This window comes from Hemicordylus capensis, chromosome 4 (assembly GCF_027244095.1).
Source record: "Hemicordylus capensis ecotype Gifberg chromosome 4, rHemCap1.1.pri, whole genome shotgun sequence".
NCBI lineage: Eukaryota > Metazoa > Chordata > Lepidosauria > Squamata > Cordylidae > Hemicordylus > Hemicordylus capensis.
Genome location: NC_069660.1, coordinates 160944581 through 160951753, shown reverse-complemented (window position 1 = coordinate 160951753; position 7173 = coordinate 160944581). Strand labels below are relative to the sequence as shown.

Below are 7173 nucleotides of genomic sequence, written 5' to 3'. Positions count from 1 at the left end.
TGTTATGGGCTTGATTTATGTTCTGTTATGGACTTGATTTATGTTCTAGTTTCGCTATACGAAATCTGAAATACTGCTTCTGTGGCTCTCATCTTTTACTGAGCATGTCGTAGTTGGTCTGCTTTTATGTGCTTTGTAACTTGCATCTTTATATTGTACTTCTAAAATGTGTTTTATGTGCAAGGAATTACTTTGAATAGAGCGTTCACCCCACCTAGAGTTTGAAGTGGTACAGGCCAGCCAGGCCATTCAGAGATTTACTATTTCAGTGGTCACCGTCAGTGTAAATAGCGAGCCTCCTATATTCAACGGCAAAGAGTCGACACTGACTTGACGGCACTTAATCGATCAATCATCAATACTCAACGGAAGATGAACGCTCGTGCCTCGTGCTTTACAAGTAACAGTAGTGCTTCACCTTTCCAAATTCCAATATTGGAATGATGTCCTGCCCCTACCGAGATGTCATTCTGTCCTAATTCGCTCCGCAGTGCTGTGGGCGGAGCCTAAGGATGGATGGGGAAGAGGAGGAAACCATCAAGAGCTCACGCGCTGTAGTTCATATGAACGGTTTTACTAGCTAACCCGCCAGCGCCTGACGCCGCCTCACCCCTTTTCCCCTCAACCATAGCTGTTGCTAGAACGTTGGGCGTGCCGTTTTTTAGGGTTCTCTTGCGCCTGCGTGCTTGGCGTCTTACGGCCGCGCTCTCTTCACTCCCGCCTGCTTACGTCGTCTCCCCCCTCCCTCATCACCCTTTCCCCCTCCCTCTAGGAGAAAATCTTCATCATCGCCTCCATCAGCGGCAGGGAGGAACTGGCGGGCCGCCGCCAGTGCAGCAGTCATCACGCCCCAATCCTGAAGGAGTTAGAAGCTGCTGGTAAGAAGGGGCATTCTCGTGGGACATTTTATGCCCTTCTCCACTGTGGCTGTATGGAGGGCATATATGTGTGAAAAGGGGAGGAAAGGCGGCTGGGCGGGACGTTTGCACTAGTGAATTGTTGACTTTAAATTGTTTTGGATCTAACCAGTCCGCCTTTGGATTTTTGTTGGTGGGGGAGAAAGGTCTTGCTCAGCTCTGGGATAACTGGCTTGGAGACAACAGGAATTCTTCCTATGGGCAGCCGGTTTCCCCCGCCCAGGCGCGGAGAGAGCAGCAGCAACAACTTTTGACCTAACACACGTACTTCCAGCTTTGCTCTCCCCCGCCACGTCTGTCTTGATCGCTGTTTGTATCGGCTCGAGGAAGCGAGAGCGAGAGAGAGAGACGGTGTGTCTGTGTTTCGAGATGTGTCTGCTGTTGTGACTTCCTGCTTTGTGTCAATCCACAGCTCTTTAAAAATGGGAGCGGGTATGTTTGCTTTTTGCCAGGATTTTGGACTCGAGCCTGGAGATGCTTGCCTTGCCCGCAGTCTTTTAGGCTGCAGTCCTAAACACACTCTATGAAATCAATCAGAATTGCAAGTAAGCTGCGGTGCTAGAGGGACAGAGCTGCTATTATGATAAAGTTGCTTCCCTACTTTAGTTATGTAGGATGCGTATGTGGGTGGGAGGAAAGATGTTGTTGTACAGACTTGGTTTTTCCTCTTAGCAAGCACTGGTTGTTTGGTCTACTACAGAGGTTATGTAGGTATTGCACGGTAAATAAATGGGGCTAGGACCCTCGTTTGCAAGTTTAATGATGGAGATTTAATGAAAACCTTCCTGGCAAAACTTTATTCTTGTTGAACTAGCTCTGTAAAATGCTTTTTTAGGTAGAGAAACTGTGCAGGTTGATTGTGAGTTAACAAAATAAGTTTGGCTTACCATGTTTGCTATATGCTTTGAGTTCTTAACATGTACTCCAACCTTGAAATTGAGACAAAGAGAGCAAAGTGTTTGCTGTATTTTAGGCTTTGATAGAACTCACCAGTGTTTCAGAAATGGACTGCTGTGGAAACTGAAAGCATTTGAGAATGACTTTTAAATTGGATAACCAAAATAATATTGTGTGGATTTGTGTTTTTGTTCAAAGGTAATTTGTACAGAAAACGTTCTGCTCCATTAACACTCTAGATAGGTCACAGTGGCTTTGTTGATGTCAGTAATGGAAAAAAAATTGCTGCATTTTAAGCATTTCATCTCAGTTTTTTCCTGAAACAACCAAGAGCTAGAAAAGTGCTAATATAATGCACTGACATGGCCTGCAGAAAACCTTGGTTCTGCAGAAACATGCTTATACTTACAGTGATTTCAGCTGGATGCTTAAAGCTGCTATTTTAAGCTAACTTTCTAGATAATAGTTCTATTAAACTCAGGATAAAAATGGTTAGTATTGTGCTGCAAATCTATATTACCTTATGATTAGGGAGACCTATATATTCAGTTTTCTCTCTACCTATATTTTTAATACGAGTGCATTGGGATTAGTTTGAAGTGTGACAAAATTGGTTACAGCAAAGTAGACATCTATTAATATATTGCCAAAATGTATGAGGTGAGGGTTGCTAGATAGATGGTAGAGTATTATCTTTCAGTACAGAAGGTTCAAGATGCAATATCTAGCTTTTCCAGAGTATATTCTGGGTAATGGGACTGGTAAAGATCCCTACCAGAGACTTTGAAGAGCTACTGTTAATCAGAATAGATGATACTGGTCTACATGGACCAATGGTCTAATGCAATACAAGGCAGCTTCATATGTTGACATGATCTTCTGTTGAACTTCAGTTGATATGTGTTGTAATTTTGTGGTCTTACTGTAATGTGTTGCTTTAATGTTACTTGCTGAATAAATCACCTGAATGTAACTTATTGTATTAACTGAATCATATTAAAAATATGTAACTATCTGTAGCAACTTCATAATTAATTCTATACCACCCTTCCAAAAACAGCTCAGGGTGGTTTACACAGAGAAATAATAAATAAATAAGATGGATCCCTGTCCCCAGAGGGCTCACAATCTAAAAGAAACATAAGATAGACACCAGTAGCAGTCACTGGAGGTACTGTGTCATTGGTGACAAAGAATAAAAGAACAGTATGTACTGTGACAGTAGCGCTATCCAGACATTACACTCAATGTACTTAAAGTGTCTGTTCACATGTACATAATTTTGAGTGAATGATTGTACATATGTACATGTTAAAAATGAACCTGGGTACAGGCCCTCTCAAATGCAGGGTACAGCTAGGAGGTGTAGTACTATGTATGCGTTAAACATAATGTCTGAATGTGTGCATACAGATCTGTACACACATACACTGTACACAGATTATATGTAGGACTAGTGTGAGTTAAAGATGTACTGTAGTGATATTTCTAATCTCTGAGCCAATATCTCAGAAAAAGCACTTCATGTAAGTTAATGTTCTCATGTTGTCGGAGGGTTTTCGGGAAGTGTGTACAAATCCTCTTACCCACATAAACACACTTCTGAATATTTCACAGCTTGTTTCTAACTTACCAGTGTTTTGTGAAAGCTGCTCCTCCCTTTCTGAAAGCATAACTGATGGATACAGAACAATTTATTTGGGGAAAATTAAACTGAATTTTGATACTCTCTCCTCCCCACCCCCAACTATCATCTTTAGAGACTTGTTGTGAACCTGACCTATGTGTCAGGGGCATGAGTTGATAAGGTGAGCATTGTAGGCTTTAAAAAAAACAAAAACAAACCCAAAACCTTAGTAATGCTTACACTGGAAAAAAAAACCCTAAGAAGTATTCCTATGTCAAATTTAACATTTGGTTTTTAGAGAGTAAATTCCTATTATAAAAATTCTTCCAGAACGGATAAACTTCTTGGTATGTTGTATTTCTTCTTCTGTGTTATGATCACAGGTCATAACAATATACTTATTACTTAACTATTAACATGTATTTGCATAACTAATTCAATGACTCCCACCAGCATTAATTTCCCCCCCCACCCCAGTGCAATGCAATGTATGCTGTGTTGCAGTCTTCAACTTGTGTATTATAACTTTATAATCCAACCCTTATACCTGAGCTGAGTAAAATGCAGGATTGTGCTCTAGAGGAATAAAAACTTTTGTGCAGTAGTAATTCAGATTCTGTGTCAAGTTGAGCACAAATAACACATGTATTCTGCATAATGTAACTTAAATAATTGACTGCCAGATTGTTAAAAGATCTAGCAAGGTCACAGGAATCTCACTTTTCTCCCTCCTTGATCTGCATAGAGCTCTCATTGGCTTCTGAGCCTTCAGGAAATATTGCTCCAAATTTTAACTTTTAAGAACACTTTAAATGTGTGACAAGGGCTTGAACCTGGTTTCTTTTTTTTAAAAAAAAGCTCAATATTTTCTGGTGGGGGGGGATCCCTGCCAGCACATAGTTATGGATAGTATAGTCATGCCTTTAGGAGGCAAAGACATGAGGCTGCCCACTCCCCCATTAGCTACTTTGAAAATAAACATGGTTTGTACCTTCTGAGTTTTCTTTCATTGATATGCTTGTCTCTTCTGCCATGTGAATCATATCCTGTAGTGCTAATTTAAGTAGGTAGAAATTTATTCTGTCTCAGCGTTTTCTTCTGAGAACTCTGGCTCTCTGTGGGAGGAGCATTTACAGGGGAAGAGTAGTATACATATGAAGTTGCCTTTGGTATCAGGCAATCAAATCCTTGATGCATTGAGGTCACGTAATCACTGCTCTTTGGCTGTGGCTCTTCAGTGTCTGAGATAGCAGCCTTTTCCAGTCCTCCTTGGAGATGCCAAGGGTTGAATCTGAAACTTCTGCATGCAAGGCATGTGTTAGACCCCAAGGAGCTACAACCTCGCCCCCACGACAGCGTGAGTGTTAAGCAACCCACCTCTTATCTTCAAGTTGTTCTCCTCCTCACCATCTTGCTGTCTGGGTTCCCGGATCTGTATTTGCTGCCTACATGTAGTTTCCACCCAAAGGTTGTGTGTGTTAATTCATTTCAGTGGTAGCAAAGTCCTGTGGCAGGTCTTTAGTATTTCATAAAGTTCTTCACCCAGCTTATAGTTACCTAAATAGGAGAAATTTAACATGGGCAGCTTCTTTTAAAAGTGTTTTAAAGTATGATGTGGCAGTCTTAGTACCTGTATGTCCCAGTTGGAGCTGGCTTTTATCCAATGATGCCCCTTGATAGATTTTTGGCTTGAGATTCTTCTGTGCTTAATGGATCACTTTGTTGTTATTACCCCTGAATGTGGAAAGTAAAACTGGATATTTTAAATATTGCTTTAAGCATAACTTAAATGCTATCTGGGCTTACCTTCTTTACTATAAAACTGCACCATGTCAATTTGGGGGGGCGGGGAGGGGGCAGAATGCAGTTCTACCAAAAAAAGGTTGGGGGATATACTACTTTAACCATAAAGACAAGGAAGAATGTTTGTTTAGTTTACAGTAAAATGTTATAGGTATATGGTCTTTTGGAGTAGTGATCAGTTAAAAGTTGCATAGCCATAAGCTCAACTACAACAACACCTTCAGCCACATTTTGACTGAGTGAGTTCACTTTGCAATGCAGATTGCAGAGCAGAGCAGTGAGTGAAACAGTGGAACTCATCTCACAGCAATCACCAAGAAAATATTGTTTAAATGTACCTGAGCTGCCTCTGTCCAATGCTACAACACAATACAATGCAAACCAAACAGCTACTCAAGGAAGGCGGACACCCAAATTCTACCTTTGTCAGTCTGAGATCCAGCAAAACCAGAGAGTTAATATAGCAGCAGTAGCACAGCATATTATGCTCTGTGCAGAGAAACGAAAACCACAAAACCAAATTTTCTTTCCTTCCTCTTCTCCTGATGTATCCTCCTCAAAGACACACTAAGGGCTCACTCTGCCTCCCAGGATTTTTGATAACGTTTTGAAATTTCCTCCTTTTTTGTTCTCCCTTCTTCCTCCCTCCTCTCAGCCAATGGGAGCACAGTTGCCCATGCCAGCAAACCAAGCAAGGAAATTTTAAGCCAATCAGCAAGGGGTGGTGGGGGAGAGAAAGCCCACCAAAATTAGTGCATGAATCGAGTTGCATTGAATTGGGGCTAATTTGATTCTAATCTGAATCAGCCCCTTTACTTTAAGGGCGATTTAATTCACATTAGGATCATGCTAATCGCCTTGATTTGGCATGAATCAATTTGCTCACAAACTGAGTTGCACATCTCTATTGAACAAAATAGTTTTACTCCATGCAATAGAAAATAAGTCTCTACCTGTTTAATGGGACTTATTTCTAAATAAGTGTATAAACTTTACCTTTCAAGTGAGCAAGTTTGCTTGATATCCTTGCATATGTTTGCACAGAAAAAACCCCACATAAATCTTTCTTGTCTCCAAGCAGACATCATTCTGTGATGGAGAATGCACGTGTGCTTCATGGCCAGGGTTCTCAATTATGCACCTAGGCTGTATTTGTAGACTGTACAACTAAATGTACAGTGTGTTAACTGTACTAGAAATCATTTAGTCTGCATACTTGTTTGGGATATTTTATTGGTCTCAAAATATGAAACTTGATTTTTTAAGTACTTAGGATGAGTCCCCCCCCTTTACTTCTCTTATATAAAAGTAACTTGTATAACTTGTTTAGGCTTTTTTAAAGTGTGCAAAGTATTTTGCATCTCTGTGTAGCCGTTACAACAGCCCTGTAAGGTATTGCCCCATATTGCATCTGGGGAACTGAGGCTGAGGGAGTGACTTTCCCAAGGCCACCTAGTTAATTCATGAAAAAGGTGAGATTCAAACCCAGGAAATCCTGATTTGCACCTTTGTCTCCTTGCCATTGTGTTAGTTCAATCTGTCCTGTTCCCTTTTCATATTGTAGTGATAAAACAGTATTAAAATAGGATGTTTTAGTTCCTAAAATTGGGATTCATTTGTGTATCCTCCGATTCTCCCCCCACAACAAATAACAAAGCTATGGCAGTAAATCTCAAGGTTTTATTGTAGTAAAATGAACCCTTAGTAAATACCATGTCAACTTGTCTGGCAAACTGCTGTTGAAATGGAGTGTAATTTGAAAGCAGTTTGACATGGCTGCTCAAAGAAATAAGCCCAAATTTCACTGGATACAAGCCCCTTGTATGAGCTTAAGCAGTACTTTGAATGCTTGTCTGTATAACTGAGTCCTACTTTAAGGACAGAGAGGTTTGACTCGTGATCTTTTGGTGGATCTTTCCGTACGTCAGT

General features: G+C 40.7%; 1 protein-coding gene across 8 annotated transcripts in view; it reads left to right on the top strand.

The window, feature by feature from the left end:
* The first annotated feature begins 501 nt into the window (after window positions 1–501).
* The window catches only part of RABGAP1L (RAB GTPase activating protein 1 like), a 301913-nt gene continuing 295241 nt past the window's right edge, over window positions 502–7173 (top strand). For 3 of the 8 annotated variants that reach the window (XM_053243766.1, XM_053243767.1, XM_053243764.1), the window contains exon 1: window positions 520–878. The gene's annotated coding sequence lies outside the window, so the exon portion shown is untranslated. Of the gene's footprint in view, window positions 879–1330; window positions 1350–7173 lie in introns of those variants that run through there. The other 5 variants (XM_053243771.1, XM_053243770.1, XM_053243769.1 and 2 more) reach the window with 5 other exon arrangements.